The following is a 20059-nucleotide window of genomic DNA, read 5'->3' as shown; positions in this document are numbered from 1 at the left end:
AGCTTCTCCTAAAGTGATTTCCATAAAAGTGCCTCTCGCGGCTGAATCTAAAATATTTATAGAAGCAAAATTAAATCCGGCATAAAAAATTTGTATAATCATCCACAACTTCAAACCATGAGTAGGGAAATTATGAATCATTAGTTTCATCCTCTCCCAAGCTTGTGCAACATGTTCATGATCAAGTTGCTTAAAATTCATAATATCGCTTCAAAGGGAGATGATCTTAGCGGGAGCAAAATACTTAGAGATAAAAGCATCTTTGCACTTATTCCATGAATCAATACTATTTTTCGGCAAAGACGAAAACCAAGCTTTAGCGTGATCTCTAAGCGAAAAAGGAAATAGCTTCAATTTAACAATATCATTATCCACATCTTTCTTCTTTTGCATATCACACAAATCAACGAAGCTATTTAGATGGGTAGCGGCATCTTCACTAGGAAGGCCAGAAAACGGATCTTTCATGACAAGATTAAGCAAAGCAGTATTAATTTCACAAGATTCAGCATCGGTAAGAGGAGCAATCAGAGTGCTAATAAAATCATTGTTGTTGGTATTGGTAAATTCACACAATTTAGTGTTATCTTGAGCCATCGTGACAAGCAAGCAAACTAACACACAAGCAAACAAAAAGCAAGCGGGCAAAAAGAGGCAAATAGAGAAAGAGAGGGAGGATAGAGAGAGAGAGGGTGAATAAAATGGCAAGGGTGAAGTGGGGGAGAGGAAAACGAGAGGCAAATGGCAAATAATGTAATGTAGGAGATAGGGATTGTGATGGGTAATTGGTATATTGACTTTTGCGTAGACTCCCCGGCAACGGCGCCAGAAATCGTTCTTGCTACCTCTTGAGCACTGCGCTGGTTTTTCCCCGAAGAGGAAGGGATGATGCAGCAGAGTAGCGTAAGTATTTCCCTCAGTTTTTGAGAACCAAGGTATCAATCCAGTAGGAGGCTACGCACAAGTCCCTCGTACCTGCACAAAACAAGTAAATCCTCGCAACCAACGCGATAAGGGGTTGTAAATCCCTACACAGCCACTTACGAGAGTGAGATCTGATAGATATGATAAGATAATATTTTTGGTATTTTTTATGATAAAGATGCAAAGTAAAATAAAAGCAAAGTAAATAACAAAGTATTGGAAGATTAATATGATGAAGATAGACCCGGGGGCCATAGGTTTCACTAGTGGCTTCTCTCAAGAGCATAAGTATTCTACGGTGGGTGAACAAATTACTGTTGAGCAATTGACAGAATTGAGCATAGTTATGAGAATATCTAGGCATGATCATGTATATAGGCATCACGTCCGAGACAAGTAGACCGACTCCTGCCTGCATCTACTACTATTACTCCACTCATCGACTGCTATCCAACATGCATCTAGAGTATTAAGTTAATGAAAATAGAGTAACGCCTTAAGCAAGATGACATGATGTAGAGGGATAAACTCATGCAATATGATGAAAACCCCATCTTGTTATCCTCGATGGCAACAATACAATACGTGCCTTGCTGCCCCTACTATCACTGGGAAAGGACACCGCAAGATTGAACCCAAAGCTAAGCACTTCTCCCATTGCAAGAAAGATCAATCTAGTAGGCCAAACCAAACTGATAATTTGAAGAGACTTGCAAAGATAACCAATCATACATAAAAGAATTCAGAGAAGATTCAAATATTGTTCATAGATAGACTTGATCATAAACCCACAATTCATCGGTCTCAACAAACACACCGCAAAAAGAAGATTACATCGAATAGTTCTCCACAAGAGAGGGGGAGAACATTGTATTGAGATCCAAAAAGAGAGAAGAAGCCATCTAGCTAATAACAATGGACCGGTAGGTCTGAGGTAAACTACTCACACTTCATCGGAGGGGCTATGGCGATGATGTAGAAGCCCTCAGTGATCGATGCCCCCTCCGGCGGAGCTCCGGAACAGGCCCCAAGATGGGATCTCGTGGATATCGAAAGTTGCGGCGGTGGAATTAGGGTTTTGGCTCCATATCTGATCGTTTGGGGGTACGTAGGTATATATAGGAGGAAGGAGTATGTCCGTGGAGCAACAGGGGGCCCACGAGGGTGGAGGGCGCGCTTGGGGGGGTAGGTGCGCCCCCCTACCTCGTGGCCTCATCTTTTGTGTCTTGACGTAGGGTCCAAGTCTCCTGGATCATGTTCGGTGAGAAAATCACGTTCCCGAAGGTTTCATTCCGTTTGGACTCCGTTTGATATTCCTTTTCTTCGAAACCCTAAAATAGGCAAAAAAACAACAACAATTCTGGGCTGGGCCTCCGGTTAGTAGGTTAGTCCAAAAAATAATATAAAAGTGGATAATAAAGCCCAATAATGTCCAAAACAGTAGATAATATAGCATGGAGCAATCAAAAATTATAGATACATTGGAGATGTATCAGTTTGGTTTGATTGATTCATGACAGTTGTGAGTATTATTATGAACTAAGGGTTTATTTAAGGTGGCTACTTTAACACACATCTGGGTGGATTGTTTGTGGGCACTTGGGGCAATCCAGTGCTGTCCAAGGAGATCCCAGGGAATTCGTGTGATCATCCTATGGTCCGCCACCCAGGCTCATATTGTTATTGATGCTGGAAACTCCCGTGTGCAGCCACAAGCCATTATGGGCTATGGCATAGTTGAGTATGTTGCGTGACCTCTTTCAGTGGTAAACTAGCAGATGTAGGGGATGTAGGAGGTACAGTTTACCCGTCGAAAGGGCTAATGTTTCTGAAAGACTATGTCTCGGTCATCCGTTTCTCAAACATCATGTAGTGCGAGAAAATCAACGGAGGAGATTGAGTCTTGTGGGGAAAAGTGCGCAAACCTCTGCAGAGTGTACAAACTAATCATGATTAGCCGTGTCCCCAGTTATGGACATCTTGAGTATCTGGTGCTTGAATTATTATGTTGATCTCGTCACTTTATTTAATTAACTTGTTGGGTTAATGATTACTTTAATTGGGATTGAGATGGGGTTACCATTCTCAATGTTTATCAACTACCATGATAGTTAAACAAAATATATTCCTTTGTTGTAAGGAAAAATTGGCTTTTCGCAAAAACATGAAAACCGTAGAGCCTCCACCAGCCATATATGCATGTAGTTATAGTTGTTTCATGTTCATTGCTCTACAGTGTTATTTTGCCAGCATATTCCATGTGCTGACCCGTTTTGAGGCTGCAGCGTATTATGTTGCAGACTTTTCATACGAAGAGTAAGGTGCGCTAGGTCGTTGTCGTGCACTCAGCTATGCTGTTGGAGTTGATGGACTCACTTACCTTCGAAGCCTTCCGCTGTTATCTTATTTAGATGGGTTTAAGCCATATTATTGTAATAAGTTCTCTTTTCGATGTATTAAGTGTGTGATTGAAACTCTGTTATAAATCCTTCAAGTACTGTGTGTGTGTCAGCATTACCGATCCAGGGAAGACACTTATGCACAGAGATTTGACCATTTGAGGTCGGATCGCTATGGTTATGAACGTTTGACAAGCTCGGCATGATGACTACTTGATAGTTTAGTGTGCCATGCTTTATAGATTAGAACTGGGACTTCAAAAACGTTTTGAACGCCACGAAGCATATAAGATGTTCCAAGAGTTGAAATTAGTATTTCAGACTCATGCTCGTGTCGAGAGGTATGAGACCTTTGATAGTACTTTGCCTACAAGATGGAGGAGAATAGCTCAACCAGTGAGCATGTGCTCAGATTGTCTGGGTACTACAATTGCTTGAATCAAGTGGGAGTTAATCTTCCAGATAATATAGTGATTGACAGAGTTATCTAGTCACTATCACCAAGTTACTATCAAATAACTCTTCGAGCTCTTCGCGATGCTGAAATCGGCGAAGGTAGAAATCAAGAAAAGCATCAAGTGTTGATGGTTGACAAGACCACTAGTTTCAAGTAAAAGGGCAAGGGAAAGAAAGGGAACTTTAAGAAGAATGGCAAGCAAGTTGCCACTCCCATGAAGAAGCCCAAAGCTAGACCCAAGCCTGAAACTGAGTGCTTCTACTACAAAGGAAATGGTCACTGGAAGCAGAACTGCCCCAAATACTTGGCGGATAAGAAGAATGGCAAAGTGAACAAAAGTATATATGATATACATGTTATTGATGTGTACTTTACTAGTGTTCATAGTAGCCCCTGGGTATTTGATACTGGTTCAGTTGCTATGATTAGTAACTTGAAACAGGAGTTACAAAATGAACAGAGACTAGTTGAGGGCGAGGTGACGATGTGTGTTGGAATTAATTCCAAGGTTGATAAGATCACCATCGCACACTCCCTTTACCTTTGGGATTAGTGGTGAACCTAAAATAAATGTTATTTGGTGTTTGCGTTGAGCATGAATATGATTGGATCATGTTTATTGCAATACGGTTATTCATTTAAGTCAAAGAATAATTGGTGTTCTGTTTACATGAATAAAACCTTCTATGGTCATACACTTAATATAAATGGTTTATTGAGTCTCGATCGTAGTGATACATATATTCATAATATCGATGCCAAAAGATGCAAAGTTGATAATGATAGTGCAACATACTTGTGGCACTGCCATTTAGGTCATATTGGTGTAAAGCTCATGAAGAAACTCCATGCGGATGGACTTTTGGAATCACTTGATTATGAATCATTTGATGCTTGAGAACCATGCCTCATGGGCAAGATGACTAAGACTCCGTTCTCCGGAACAATGGAGCAAGCCACTGACTTATTGGAAATAATACATGCCGATGTATGCGGTCCGATGAGTGTTGAGGCTCGTGGCAGGTATCGTTATTTTCTGACCTTCACAGATGATTTGAGCAGATATGAGTATATCTACTTAATAAAACACAAGTCTAAAATGTTTGAAAAGTTCAAAGAATTTTAGAGTGAAGTGGAGAATCATCGTAACAAGAAAATAAAGTTTCTATGATTTGATCGCGGAGACGAAATATTTGAGTTACGAGTTTGGCCTTTAGTTGAAACAATGTCGAATAATTTCGCAACTCACGCCACGTGGAAAACCATAGCATAATGGTGTGTCCGAACGCCATAGCCGTACTTTTATTAGATATGGTGCGATCTATGATGTCTCGTACCGATTTACCACTATCATTTTGGGGTTATGCATTAGAGACAACTGCATTCACGTTAAATAGGGCACCATCTAAATCTGTTGATACGACACCATATGAATTGTGGTTTGGCAAGAAACCTAAGCTGTCATTTCTTAAAATTTGGGGTTGCGATGCTTATGTGAAAAAGTTTCAACCTGATAAGCTCGAACCCAAATCGGAGAAATGCGTCTTCATAGGATACCCAAAGGAAATTGTTGGGTACACCTTCTATCACAGATCCAAAGGCAAGTTATCTATTGCTAAGAATGGATCCTTTCTAGAGGAGTTTCTCTCAAAAGAAGTGAGTGGGAGGAAAGTAGAACTTGATGAGGTAATTGTACCTTCTCCCGAATTGGAAAATGGTTCATCATAGAAATCAGTTCCAGTGATGCCTACACCAATTAGTGAGGAAGTTAATGATGATGGTCATGAAACTTCAGATCAAGTTACTACCGAACCTCGTAGGTCAACCAGAGTATGATCCGCACCAGAGTGGTACAGTAATCCTGTTATGGAGGTCATGTTACTTGACCATGACGAACCTACGAACTATGAGGAAGCGATGATGAGCCCAGATACCGCAAAATGGCTTGAGGCCATGAAATCTGAGATGGGATCCATGTATGAGAACAAAGTATGGACTTTGGTTGACTTGCCCGATGATCGGCAAGCCATAGAGAATAAATGGATCTTCAAGAAGAAGACAGACGCTGACGGTAATGTTACTGTCTACAAAGCTCGACTTGTTGCGAAAGGTTTTCAACAAGTTCAAGGAGTTGACTACGATGAGACCTTCTCACTCGTATCGATGCTTAAAAGTCTGTCTGAATCATGTTAGCAGTTGCCGCATTTTATGAAATCTGGAAAATGGATGTCAAAATTGTATTCCTTAATGGATTTATTAAAGAAGAGTTGTATATGATGCAACCAAAAGGTTTTGTCGATCCTAAAGGTACTAACAAAGTGAGCAAGCTCCAGCGGTCCATTTATGGACTGGTGCAAGCCTCTGGGAGTTGGAATATACGCTTTGATAGTGTGATCAAAGCATATGGTTTTATACAGACTTTTAGAGAAGCGTGTATTTACAAGAAAGTGAGCGGGAGCGCTACAGCCTTTCTGATAAGTATATGTGAATGACATATTGTTGATCGGAAATGATGTAGAATTTTTTGGAAAACATAAAGGAGTGTTTGAAAGGAATTTTTCAAAGAAAGACCTTGGTGAAGCTGCTTACACATTGAGCATCAAGCAATATATAGAGATAGATCAAGACGCTTGATAAGTTTTTTCAATGAGTACATACCTTGATAAGATTTTGAAGTAGTTCAAAATGGAACAGTCAAAGAAGGAGTTCTTGCCTGTGTTGCAAGGTGTGAAGTTGAGTAAGACTCAAAACCCGACCACGGAAGAAAATAGAAAGACAATGAAAGTCATTCCCTATGCCTCAGTCATAGGTTCTATAAAGTATGTTATGTTGTGTACCAGACCTATTGTGTACCTCACCATGAGTTTGGCAAGAGGGTACAATAGTGATCCAGAAGTGGATCACTGGACAGCGGTCAAAATTATCCTTAGTGGAATAAGGATATGTTTCTCGATTATGGAGGTGACAAAGAGTTTGTCGTAAAGGGTTACGTCGATGCAAGTTTTGACACTGATCCGGACGAGTCTAAGTCTCAATCTGGATACATATTGAAAGTGGGAGAAATTAGCTAGAGTAGCTCCATGCAGAGCATTGTAGACATAGAAAATTTGCAAAAATACATACGGCTCTGAATGTGGCAGACCCGTTGACTAAACTTCTCTCACAAGCAAAACATGATCACACCTTAGTACTCTTTGGGTGTTAATCACATAGCAATGTGAACTAGATTATTGACTCTAGTAAACCCTTTGGATATTAGTCACATGGAGATGTGAACTAATCACATAAAGATGTGAACTATTGGTGTTAAATCACATGACGATGTGAACTAGATTATTGACTCTAGTGCAAGTGGGAGACTGAAGGAAATATGCCCTAGAGGCAATAATAAAGTTGTTATTTATATTTCCTTATATCATGATAAATGTTTATTATTCATGCTAGAATTGTATTAACCGGAAACTTAGTACATGTGTGAATACATAGACAAACGGAGTGTCCCTAGTATGCCTCTACTTGACTAGCTCGTTAATCAAAGATGGTTAAGTTTCCTAGCCATGGACATGTGTTGTCATTTGATGAATAGGGTCACATCATTAGATAATGATGTGATGGACTTGACCCATCCGTTAGCTTAGCACTATAATCGTTTAGTTTATTGCTATTGCTTTCTCCATAACTTATACATGTTCCTATGACTATGAGATTATGCAACTCCCGAATACCGGAGGAACACTTAGTGTGTTATCAAATGTCACAACGTAACTGGGTGATTATAAAGATGCTCTACAGGTGTCTCCTATGGTGTTTTTTGAGTTGGCATTGTCGGAGAGGTATCTCTGGGCCCTCTCGGTAATGCACATCACTATAAGCCTTGCAAGAAATGTGACTAATGAGTTTGTTATAGGATGATGCATTATGGAACGAGTAAAGAGACTTGCCGGTAACGAGATTGAACTAGGTATGATGATACCGACGATCGAATCTCGGGCAAGTAACATACCGATGACAAAGGGAACAACATATGTTGTTATGCGGTTTGACCGATAAAGATCTTCGTAGAATATGTAGGAACCAATATGAGCATATATGTTCTGCTGTTGGTTATTGACCGGAGATGAGTCTCGGACATGTCTACATAGTTCCCGAACCCGTAGGGTCCGCACGCTTAACGTTCGATGACGATTGGTATTATGAGTTTATGTGTTTTGATGTACCGAAGGTAGTTCGCAGTCCCGGATGTGATCACGGACATGATAAGGAGTCTCGAAATGGTCGAGACATGAAGATTGATATATTGGAAGGTTAAGTTTGGACACCAGGATGGTTTCGGATGAGTTCGGGCATTTACCGGAGTACCGGGGGGTTACCGGAACCCCCCGGGGAGTTTATGGGCCTTAATGGGCCATGGTGGGAGAGAGGAGGAGGCGGCCAAGTAGGAGGCCCCCCCCAAAGCCCAATCCTAATTGGGAGGGGGGCGGGGCCCCTTTCCTTCCCTCTCTCTCCCTCTTCCTTCTTCTCCTACTCCGACTAGGGAAAGGGGAGAAATATACTCCTACTAGGAGTAGGAATCCCCCTTGGGGCACACCATAGAGAGGGCCGGCCCTCCCCTCCTCCACTCCTTTATATACGGGGGAGGGGCACCCCATAGACACACAAGTTGATTCTTAACCGTGTGCGGTGCCCCCTCCACATATTTCCACCTCGTTCATATCGTCGTAGTGCTTAGGTGAAGCCCTACGTCGGTAACTTCATCATCACCGTCAACACGCCGTCGTGCTGACGAAACTCTCCCTCGGCCTCAACTAGATCAAGAGTATGAGGGACGTCACCGAGATGAACGTGTGCAGATCGCGGAGGTGTCGTGCGTTCGGTACTTGATCGGTTGGATCACGAAGACGTTCGACTATATTAACCGTGTTTCTTAACGCTTCCGCTTTCGGTCTACGAGGATACATAGACATACTCTCCCCTCTCGTTGCTATGCATCCCCAGGTAGATCTTGCGTGATCGTAGAATTTTTTTTGAAATATTGTGTTCCCCAACAGAAGCTACTCTATCAGTAGATCGAGATCTCCCTTGGCTCCCCTAACTACGTAGAACCCATTCACGGTGCCAAATCCGCAAAAAAACGGCTCATTTTGGTGTAGAAATTGGAGGCATTTCGAATGAGAAAGAGGAGAAAGAAAGAACAGAGAGTTGTTGCGCGCGTGCGGAGAAGGAGAAGGAAAAAGGAGGAAGAGGCCAGCCGTTGTGGGGTCTGCACCCTGTCGGCCCGCAGCTGACCGATCGGTCGACAACAGGCTGACAGGGCGCCCCGTAAGCAAGCCGCGCCGACAGCCCCTTCGTTGTGTGGCCTAGCCAATGCTCGATCTGCACGTGGCCGACTGGCCAACTGTCAACCGGCTATTGGCTGACTAGGTGCAGTCGGCCTGCTGTGGGCTGACTAAATCCAATCGTCAACAGCGGGCTGATGGTGTATTATTTTTAAAAATAACTAGGAAAAATGCCCGTGTGTTGCAACGGGAAAAAATTATATAGAAATTACCAAAGGCCTTGCTAGCAACGGCTAGAATTCACCTAGAATGTCACGGGCGATTTTCGACGCCCACTCTATCCTATCTGAATCATCTGAGCTCGACCCGCCACATGGTTCACACAACAAATAATTGATACAACAAAGAGTGGTAGCAAAGAATATTAGAAAAGCATATCATAATAGCAGCAGAAATCACAATTCTTATTCTATCACTTTTCTACAAAAAGGCGAAGTTCATCCCAGTCAAGAGAGTATGATATAGTGGTATTCGCCCTGCTCTTACACATCCCGAAATCAACCATAGAACATCAGCCCCGAGCACTCATACGTCTTCACAAATTATTAAGATTTCTTTGAGCTCCGATAAACAATGAAAATACTGCAGAACTGTGTTTACATAATATGTGTTGCCATTATTTAGAATACCGGCATAGCTATCACTTATTTCTGCTTGCCCTCGGAAACCTAAACCTTCTGTGGGTCTTCTGATATGACATCACCAATGTCTTTGCATGCAACAGTAAGATTAGTAAAATCTTTCCAATGTGTTCATCTTGCTCAATGATATTTGCTTCGAAATCATCATTTTGCCCTTCATGCTCAGAAGAAGAGTGTTGCACATTTTCTATGCTGGTCATAAAGTTTTCCACTTCATTAGGAATTAGGTAATTAAGGCTAACACTGTCCAACAGTTCATCCATCTTGCCATCCGCTGGTGTCTCATCTCCCTTCTTTGACATGTTAAACTATAAAAGTATGATAAAATATAACGCTTTATTCTCTCCGAGCTACTTGTTAAAAGGATATCCAGCTTATTAGTGGAGGGGCCCTACCAATTGGGATGTACTGGTATATCTTATATGTAAACATTGGAAAGAATGGCTTCTTCGCGTGAAACATCCATAACTTCTGGTCCAAAATATTCACCACTGGAACCCTCTGGCTCATGCATTGACATCTTTCCTCTTTTCATGTTTGCCCATTTGTCTGGGGTTAAATCTAGCATTACGTCTGATGCCGTATCACTATGATCAACCCAATCATTGGCTTCATCAACAAGTTCTCGGCCCACTGTGATGACTCATAAAAAATTGTTGTCTATCTTGTGGAACAACTTATCTGACCTTCTAGACTTGGGCAGATGCAGGATAATGGAATTGCAAGTTTCTGTTACCTCATTAATACTATGTGGTACTGGTTGAAAGAGCTCATGTATTTATGCATACCATCATCACAGAATCTAAAAACTAAAGTACCAACGCATTTCAACAAAAGCTCACTTAAATGTGTGGTTGCTACCCTGAGCTCTGTGCCTGACAAACAATATCGCCTGAATGTAGCCTGATATTCATTAATTCATACGAATTTTTCCTGAGAAAATATGAAGTTTTAACACCTATTTTTTAGATGGCATCGACAGCCACCCTTGACTAATCACCTTGCTAACTCCAGCTGCCTCAACCAAGATAACAACACGGCATGCTAGCTCAAGCCAAGCACCCAGGACGACCGCGCGCACAGTTACTTATCAGGCCAGGCAAGTTCCATCAAGCCTCCAACAAAACAGGCCTTGACTCCTGATAGACTTATTCAGCTAGCAAAGAAAGCTCTCCATAACTTCCCCTTGCACATTTGCCACCAGCTCTCTGTTCTGTCTTCTGTGTGCAGAATTCAGAATCTGCACCTCTCTCAATCTGTAGAATTCAGATTTTGCACCTGCTCTCAAGACACGATCTCTCACAGTTATCAATAATTCAAAGCAATGATTTTCCTCATAAGAGAGTTCTTCTCATCATCGACATCAATGCAAAGTAAGAAGGCCTCAATCTCAGCAACATTTGTGTCATCCTCCTTGATCAAAGCTTCTTTGAATGATTGTAATGTTTTTATAAGAAACGATGAATCCTTTTCTGTGCTCTCAGGACCAACACTTCCAACAATGTTTCCAGTAACTTCATATTCTGAATCCTCCTGTAACAAAAAGGAAATTCAGTGTAAAAAGGAATACAAGTGTTTGTGTAGACAAATACTCCCTCCATCCCGAATTACTTGTCACAGAAATGGATGTATCTAGAACTAAAAATATGTCTAGATACATCCATTTCTACGACAAATAATTCCGGACAGAGGGAGTATGTGCAAGGCAATAGATTCTAGTGATATAGATCATTTTATCTAGCTTTTATAGAAGCGATGAAAGTGAAATAAGATACTGATATACCACTGCCATCTAGAACTTTTGAACTCTACTATCATTATAATAAGAAAGCAACAGGGCCACACCAGTCGAAGGAAGTTTGCGAGCACCTTCGATATATATATGGCACCTTGGTCGTTGCAGCATTCTCTTGTATTTTGATATCCTTACCAATGCTTCTTGTTATAAACCCAACAACATATCCAGTAGAACCATCTGTCACAGTCACAACACACATCCATCTTTTCTTGAAAGCAAACACACCAAGAAATATCTGCACTCTGGTAGCATACAACTTCACCTCCTCGCATCAGCAAAGCATTAACGCTCTGAACTCATGTTGAAACATCACAACCGAAACTGAAGAATAATTGACTGCCAGATCTGTCTGTCTTGTCACTTCTGGCCCATTCAGGTTTAGGAGAGCATAGTTCTGTTGATAGAACACAACACAATTACCATCACATATCTTTTTATTTCAAAACAAAATGTAATTTATATTAAGTTATCACAAAGTCGGAAAATGGAGAAGAGTAATAGTTAAGCAAACAATCTAAATACATGAGGGATTCATCTATACACATACCCAGAAAGTACCATGTAGGTATATAATCTATCTACGCACATCCATCAATCGCCACATTACAAATTATGGTAACCAGTGACGAGCCGAAGCTATGTAGTTCCATAGTGACCATCTTGTGGTATTAAGATGTTTAGGTGCAGCTGCATAATTTGTCATTGTTTGGCCTAGATCCTCTTGGTGCATGTTTTAATAAACACAAATTCTAATCAAATCTAGCAGAATATTTGGATAGAGTAGAGAACCTTTTGAGCTCAAGCTGCTACCCAACTCATACAGAATTAAACCCAATTGATCAGTCAAAACGAAAAGTACAATCATCCAAGCATGAGGTATAGAGTAGAGCACCACGAAATCCTAGGTTACCTCTTCCAGCCGTCGTATAAGAGCCCCTTTCCATCCTCCTACGCACTCTTCTTCGGCACCCCAAGGCCGCTGCCGCTTTGGTCACCTCCCTCACCTCTCTGGCTCCCCTTATAACCTAAGTGGACGACGACAAGGAAAGGAAATAGAAATCGAATCTATTCAACCTATTGTAGACTCACTATAAAAGTATAAAAGAACATATGCCTTGACTGGAAATTGCAACTATAATTATCAAAATAAATTTTCACATACATAAACTAATCAGACCATTAGGCAGTTGATTTTGAGTGAACAGAACACCCTCCTTAAGCGATTAACAGTTTCTCATGATATCTATGGTATAATAGAATAAACAAACCAAAGAAAAGCTATAAATGATTACTAAAAATTGTTGTTTGCTATCAAGAAAAGTGATGGTGTTGCAGCAAGATGATCTAAATGTAAATCAAATGGAGCTGAATTCTGAACCTGCTTCTCGCGCCTGGCTCGTCTAACAGTGGAATATGAGTAGCACATTTGTATGCACAACCACATTGCAGTAGCTAAAGGGGCTTGTCCCCCTCTCCCTCATGTCATTAGCTATCAATAATCATTACCTAGTTAGCCATTTGTAGAACAAGGTAAACACAGAGAAAACGAGATGGATTAATTCCTCATAGATGAGATGTATCCTCTCAGCATTACTCAAAAAAGGATACCTGATAGATGAGATGTATACTCTTAGAATTACTCAAAATCACCGAGTTCACTTTCACATACCTCAAGATCAGGTAGAACATTATATCTCTAATTATCCTCTACTCAAAAAGCATTTCAATTACTTGCAAAACCTGCCATCACCAAGACATCAACACTTGTAGCAATAGACATCGTATATTACAATATATATCATCGGCTCATCTCATGTTGCCTAAATCTACATGGACCAATCAAATAATTGTAGCCATATGAAAGAAAAAACTCAAACAGTTCAAAGAAAGGCAAAGAATCTTCGGGCTCTGTAGCAACAATGGGATTGCTCTTATTTTCGACAAACTCCTTTTGTGTAGAAGCAGTCAATCATGTCTAAAAAAATCTGGAAACAGCTAGCAGGCTAACAAATATGGCATTATTACTGCACATAACTGAATGCAAATTACAGTAAGGGGCATAACCTGTGAAGATGGCCATCTGTCCTTGTTGCTGCAACTCAACGAACATGTGAAAGGCACACCTGCAGTAGGAAGATTCAGCAGCCACATGCAGCAAGTCAGGAGTCGTGTATGAGTAAATCAGAGAAAGGAGAAAAGATGAAATCCAGAACATAAGCGGGAAGAGAAATTAGATCCTTTTTACATCAAATCAAGGCTAAAAACATGTTGAAACATACCGTTGGGTGTCTAAGGATTTATGTTTTCCAGACCAAAGAAGAAAACGATCTAGTTTTAAAGAGGAGAGTGATTACCCTACCTCCAATCATCAGGGGCGTGCAGATCTGAGTAGGGGGTCGATCCGGAGAAACCAGCGTGCACCAAGCCGCGCCGCCTCAACATGAGTTCCTCTCCCTTCCCTCCGGCCGGTCACCGGAGCCGCCGTCGCCGGCGACCGCCTCCCTCACCTTGTGCCCCTTCTCCTCCTTTCTTCCTCTCTCCCTCACGCCCTGGTCTCTTTGCATCAGCAGGACACCGTTGCCACCGGAGCAAGACGCCGCACCCACCGCCAGATCCATCGACGCCGCGCCCGGATGGCCGGCGCGGCACCAGATCGAGCGCCTGGCGGTTGGGATCGGGAGGCGAGGGAGAGGAGAGCCCGTTCTCGTGTGTGTTTTCTGGCGTGCTTTTTTTCAATTTAGAAAGGACCGTGGGTTGAATATGGTAAACTATAAGGATTTATTTGTAAAATGTTTGAACGAAACGTTTTCTCACTTAAGAAAGGACTACAGGTTGAGTACTACAAAACAGAGGGGCTTTTTGCCAAAGCGTCGACGACGTACGACCAGAAGCAGTAATTGCTTTATTAGTAGGGAAAAAAGGGAAAAATTAGGGATAGATAGGGATAGGGATTATATATGTGTGTGTGTGTGTGTATATATATATGTGTATATATATATACTAGCATAAATGCCCGTGCGTTGCAACGGGAGAAAATGCTGGTTCTTATTATTCAATTGTTTTGGGAAAATGGTTAGACATGTGCATATTTTAACTACAACATTTACGTAAAAGAAGCACAATCCATAATACCACGTTCGCTAGAAGAAGTAATTATGCATAAGAGCACAAACTTGCTGCACAATAACACGATCTCCAAAAAAAAATAGCCATTTGTTTTATATATACACACAGGAAATAGCGAAGTAAAAAATTTTCACAGAGAATGCACATTGGTACTTTTGGATTTTTGGTTAGAGAAATGCTTATGACTGACCGATATATGCACATAAGATGATTCTAGGCAGCTAATTGTCTATTTTTAATAATGAACTAAGAGGGATCATCCTGATGTTTTTTTTTGCGGTTTGATGTACTATTTTTTAATTAAGAACTTTAGGCAAAATAAGAAAAGCAATGCTTTGGATGGATGGGAAAATCAATTGGAAAATCAATGTGCACCCACAACTCGGCGTGCAGGATTGCATGGACAGGTCTTCGTGCCACTGTGTCCGAGCAGCCCGGTGTCGTCCTTGCCGTGTCTGCCTATAACTCCGGCGTGCAGGACTGCATCAACGCATCTTCGCGCCACTGTGTCCGAGCAGCCCCGCGTCTCGTCGTTGACGTGTCCGAGCATGGTGTTTCGTTTCCTTTCTTTCAGGATCATGGTTTCGCTTCCTTTCTCTTTCTCAGCTCATTGTTTATATTTCATGAGGTGGCTGCTTGATGTTACAAAGAACTTTAAAACGTATATAAAGTGATGAGAATTGATTTAACAGGGCAAGGTGGGACTATTTCTCATGGACATTTTATTATTCTTCTTTATTATTTATTTTCTTCCTTTTCTTCTTGTTTTTCTCCTTCATCAAATTATCTCCTCCTCCCCAGTCCAAGATTTCCACCACCCTCAGTTGCACATCTGGCGATCTTTCTTTTTAGTTGCATCGGGCGATATGTGCAGATTGATTGCGTTTTATTTGGACGGGGCGTTTGGCAGCAGCCATGGATTGAAAAATTATTGTATATATACACATTGATTAAAGCATAATAATATTTCACAACGATGAAAAGAACTACTCCGTATTTCACAATATCGTGCACCCGTTCCATCCCTCCCACCATGTGTGTGTGCACGGGCATGTGCGACGCGCGTGCGTGTGTGTATTCCACGTTATCCTGTTATGAGCTTGTTCTAATTCCAACGATTCTCTGGAAAATCGAGCGGTCTCATGCTGCAGATTAAGGCAGTTCGTGTCCCTCTCGTCTCAGGTGGATAATGATCGATAGACGGAACACGAAGGAAACAATTTTCGCCAACATTTAGCAATACCCAAACGGGGGTTGGGGAGGAGACAACATAGAAAAATATGTGCGAGAACACTATCATACAATCAATTTAATGGACTGCCATTTCATGCTCATCACAATAATTCAGTGTAAAAGCTCCAGTAGTTATGGATAATATATGGGCACCCAGCTGACTAACATATGTTGTTACCACGAGATATAGATAGTAGTTAGCACTAAAATATAGGGAACCCACACCAACTAATTTGTTTCTACTACAAGCAGATCAGGAGAGACGCGAATATCAAAATAACGCATAAAACTATTTCTCAAAACCAATCATGCACTTACACTTATATAAAGAGGAATCAACATTCAGTAGTACTGTCTACTGCCTTGCTTGTAAAATATTCTTACATTGTGGGACGGAGGGAGTACAGACTACTGCCTCCTTCAGATGCTCTACAACTTTGCTTTTACTGCTATATCAAATTCTAAACTGTTTATACCTAGTTTTGATTTTAAAACCTTTGTATTCAGATTCTAATTAGCAGTTGCCTTAACCGGACAGTAATTCTCAATCCAAACATCAACCTATGATCTTAGGATTAAGTACAAGGTTACCCTTGAAGTGAAGACGGATCGGATCATTGGTCAACTCTTTATCCTCCGCTTCTTTTCCCTCTTTTCTGTTTTTATCCATTGGTTATCGTCTCGGCTGATGCGGCAAAATCTGTTCCTATGCTTTCTGGTCCTCAATTCCCCTCTCCTTGGCCCTTGCCTCATCTATCATGTAAACGGGGCTATCAAATAGCAGTCAGTTATACACAGCTGGCAAGTATGATGTGAACTACCAAGTCTGGACATGAGAAGCAGACAATACGCTGATTTACCGAATCTGTGGATACAATGAACAGGAGAAGCAGATGGGGATACAATTCTTTTTTATATAAACTCACTGTCCATCTGGTTTTAGCTAATACAGATGTTTTGATCGTCAAGCCTGTTACTATGTTCTAGTGTATGCCAATATGTACTCCATCTTTTAAGATAAAGACCAAGTGACAAAACAATGGTGATTATTTCAAGAAAATAACACATACTCAAGATGCCACCTGGTATCATTATCAAGTACAACTTTTAGTGTTAGAAATGCAACAGCAACATACCACTTTCAATTTCCTAACTTACTAAAAGGACACCTCCATACAAAAAAGTTAAAGTAAAGCAGTGTCTATTTGCCATCAGAACTATTGGATATGGGATAAAAATGGTCTGTTCAAAACATGCAGTCCCCATTGATGATAAGAAACGACCCCAATGAGTTCACAGCCCGACTTTGAATGTCTTACATTCAAAACCTGATGCTAGTCAAATAGTAATCAGTGCTATACCCATGTAATATACTCAGGCGATTGTGTTAGTGCTTGGTACTATTGTTTTCGGCAATACCACACTAATCAAACAGTAATTAGTGCTGAACCTGGAGTATGGAGATGACCCATTGACTGCTGCCTTCACCCCTACCTAAAGGTGATTGTGTTACTGCTTAGTACAATTGTTTTCGGCAAAGGATTACGTTTGGTTTCGCACCTGTGGCAGAGAAGCTAGCAGCGGTTGCCTTTACCTGAATTCAGACGTGAGGCACAAATCATTAGACTTAGGAGTACAGAACCTTGTTTTGTAAATATAACACAGCTACTATCTCATATAAAAATCTTACATGTACTGGAATCTTACAACAGATGTTTACATTTACTTTCTGAAGAACAAGAAGCTACTACCATTTTGAAATATACTGGGCACGCATACTGGGAGAGTGCCACGTATGATTTGTTTTTGCTACTGCAGTGTTGCTTCTTTGACTGCTCCATTGATGGCCCTGTTCAGTGCGAGAAGAGGTACATCTGAGACGCCTACATAAAAAATAGAACTAAGACATGAATATAAGGAGACGGAAAAATAGTTCAAAGAACGGACAGTCAAAAAGAACCTTACCTCGGAAGGATCTTCATCAGGTTTTTCATTTCATATATAGACAGCAAGAACATCTTCACCCCCACCCCACTTATAGCAATTCATATATAGTTAGCAAGAACATCTATCTGAATTGCTATATGAAAAGCTCCCAATTTCCAATCTGGTCAATATCACCAGTAACTCTCATTTTCATATAGTAATTCGGATAGATGCAAGGAGCAACACGGCCTCGTCCATCTCTTCCTTGGTGGATCTGAATTGCAGAAAATTCAGATAGATAAATGAGCAGCCGCAGCTGGTGCATGTCCTCCAGCTTCCCGGCAACCTTTCTCCTCCCAACGACCGCCGCCTTCTTCATCTCTGCTAGTTTCATCCCATGTGGCTGCTGTGGCCTAGGCGCCGCCATCATCTTCGCAGCCGGAGCCGGGCACCTCGAGAGAGCCAAATTAAGTGATCAGTGCACAGTGGGATAGGCGCCCCCCATGTGGAACCGACGACCAGAGCTCCGACGACAAGCGCTCGCCACGGCAGGACGTCGGGCCGAGCAGCAGCGGGCTCTCGCAGGGCGCGGCCACCATCGGGATCGCATCAGGCTCAGAGAAGTCGGCAGGGTGGAGGACGTATCCGTGGAGCTGCAGGACGCGGCGTCATCCGCGGCGGAAGGGCAGAAGGAGGCGCGCGCGGGCGTGGGAGGGCGTGGGTAGCCCCTGCGCACCATGGACGGGGCCGGCCCGCTGGACGAGCGGGGCAGCGGCGGCAGCAGGAGAGACGGAGGCCCGCGGGTATGCGTGCCGGCAACGGCCGCAGCGTGGGGTGTCGCTGGCGGTAGAACGCCACAGGCGTGGGGGGCAATTGGGTTAGGAGTGCCGGCAGGGTAGGCGGGGGCGGCGCGCTGCGGCGGGGCTGGGGCCGGCGCCTCGCGGCAGAGGGTGGCTGCGCGCTGGAGGTGGAGATGCGATTGGGAGTTTTATTTTTCTATCACTCGTGGCTGTGTTCGCGTTGACTTGATCGGACTGCGAGTTTATTTGTATAAACTTCAGGGGCTTTTCTGCAAAAGTACTAATGACGGACTATCAGAAACAATAACTGTTTTATTATTATTAGGATAGGATTAGGATTAGGATTAGGATTAGGATTAGGATTAGGATTAGGATAGGATAGGATAGGATTAGGATTAGGATTAGGATTAGGATTAGGAAAAGAGGAAAAATATATCTCTCCCTAATAATAAAGGGAAACATTTTACGCCGGCAGGCCGGCCAAGCTCTTGCGCCGGTCACACCAGAAACGTGCGATGGGATCGTACGATGCAGCCAGCACCGCTCTTCTTAAAAAAAAATCTCATTTAACCTTATCCTCTTACGTCTGTTCCCAACCTTATCCTTTCGCATCTATTCCCCACCGCTCATTCTGTTTCTCTCACCAGAGAAATTTCTGCCCCAAACGCTCATTCTCTCTGCTTCGTTGCTTTCACCGGAGCTTCTCCCTACCCAACCTAGCCCCGCCGCCGACCTGCTACTTCGATCCAGGGGTGACGGTGGCGCCGCCGCACGGCTGTTTCTCCCGCTGCTGGTGGTCGCCGATGCCGGTCAGGTGCCGCGCGGAGAGAGCGGTGACGCGGTGCGCGTGCGGTGGAGAAGGCGCCACCGCATGTCGCCGGAAATCACGAGCTGTGGGAGCGCCGAGATCCCCTGCCCATGGGTGGATTCGGCGACCCGCGGGTGGTGGTGTTGCGACCAGCGCGTGACGGTGCTGGGACCAGCGTCCGCCGGTGCTGGAACCATTGACGTCAGAAGCTACATCCGGTGACTCCGCGAGCTGCAACGGCGGTGGCCGGAAGCTGCGATGATGGTGCCCCAGTGCTACATCCGTCGACGGCAGAAGCTACATCCGGCTCCTGCAAAAGCTACGAGTGGCCCTTGCAAAAGCTGCCACCGGCAAGTCTGACGGGCTACGAGTCTACGACCGGCGGCTTGGAAAGCTTCAACCGCTGCATGCGGAAGCTACAACCGGCGCCCGTAGAAGCTGCAACCGGCGAGGTGACGACTGCGATGGCGGCTTAGAAAGCTACAACCGGCGGTGGGAAAGCTGCATCCGGCGCCTCCAGAAGCTGTACCCGGCGGCGCGGAATGCTGGAACCGGCGGCACGGCGTGCTACAACCGGCAAGGCAGCGTGCTACGACGGCAACGTTTTTTTG

At 43.0% G+C, this 20059-nt stretch overlaps 2 long non-coding RNA genes across 9 annotated transcripts; both read right to left on the bottom strand.

Moving 5' to 3' along the window:
• Window positions 1-9636: 9636 nt before the first annotated feature.
• On the bottom strand, window positions 9637-14305 carry LOC123153194 (uncharacterized). 3 transcript variants are annotated; one of them, XR_006476390.1, is made up of 6 exons: window positions 13915-14302; window positions 13620-13678; window positions 12934-13295; window positions 12466-12580; window positions 11627-11949; window positions 9637-11290 (listed from the first exon to the last, which is right to left on the bottom strand). It is a non-coding gene; the product is annotated as an uncharacterized lncRNA (long non-coding RNA). The 3 variants fall into 3 exon arrangements; XR_006476389.1 differs by having other exon boundaries at window positions 11603-11949; window positions 12934-13678; window positions 13915-14305; XR_006476388.1 differs by having other exon boundaries at window positions 12934-13678; window positions 13915-14303.
• Window positions 14306-16183: 1878 nt separating this feature from the next.
• On the bottom strand, window positions 16184-18832 carry LOC123153195 (uncharacterized). 6 transcript variants are annotated; one of them, XR_006476395.1, is made up of 4 exons: window positions 17880-18832; window positions 17605-17797; window positions 17475-17508; window positions 16184-17408 (listed from the first exon to the last, which is right to left on the bottom strand). It is a non-coding gene; the product is annotated as an uncharacterized lncRNA (long non-coding RNA). The 6 variants fall into 6 exon arrangements; XR_006476394.1 differs by having other exon boundaries at window positions 16184-16667; window positions 17365-17797; XR_006476392.1 differs by having other exon boundaries at window positions 17475-17797.
• Window positions 18833-20059: the final 1227 nt, after the last annotated feature.

The sequence above is a fragment of the Triticum aestivum genome, chromosome 7A (assembly GCF_018294505.1).
Source record: "Triticum aestivum cultivar Chinese Spring chromosome 7A, IWGSC CS RefSeq v2.1, whole genome shotgun sequence".
Classification (NCBI taxonomy): Eukaryota; Viridiplantae; Streptophyta; class Magnoliopsida; order Poales; family Poaceae; genus Triticum; species Triticum aestivum.
This window is presented reverse-complemented; position numbering and strand designations above follow the sequence as displayed.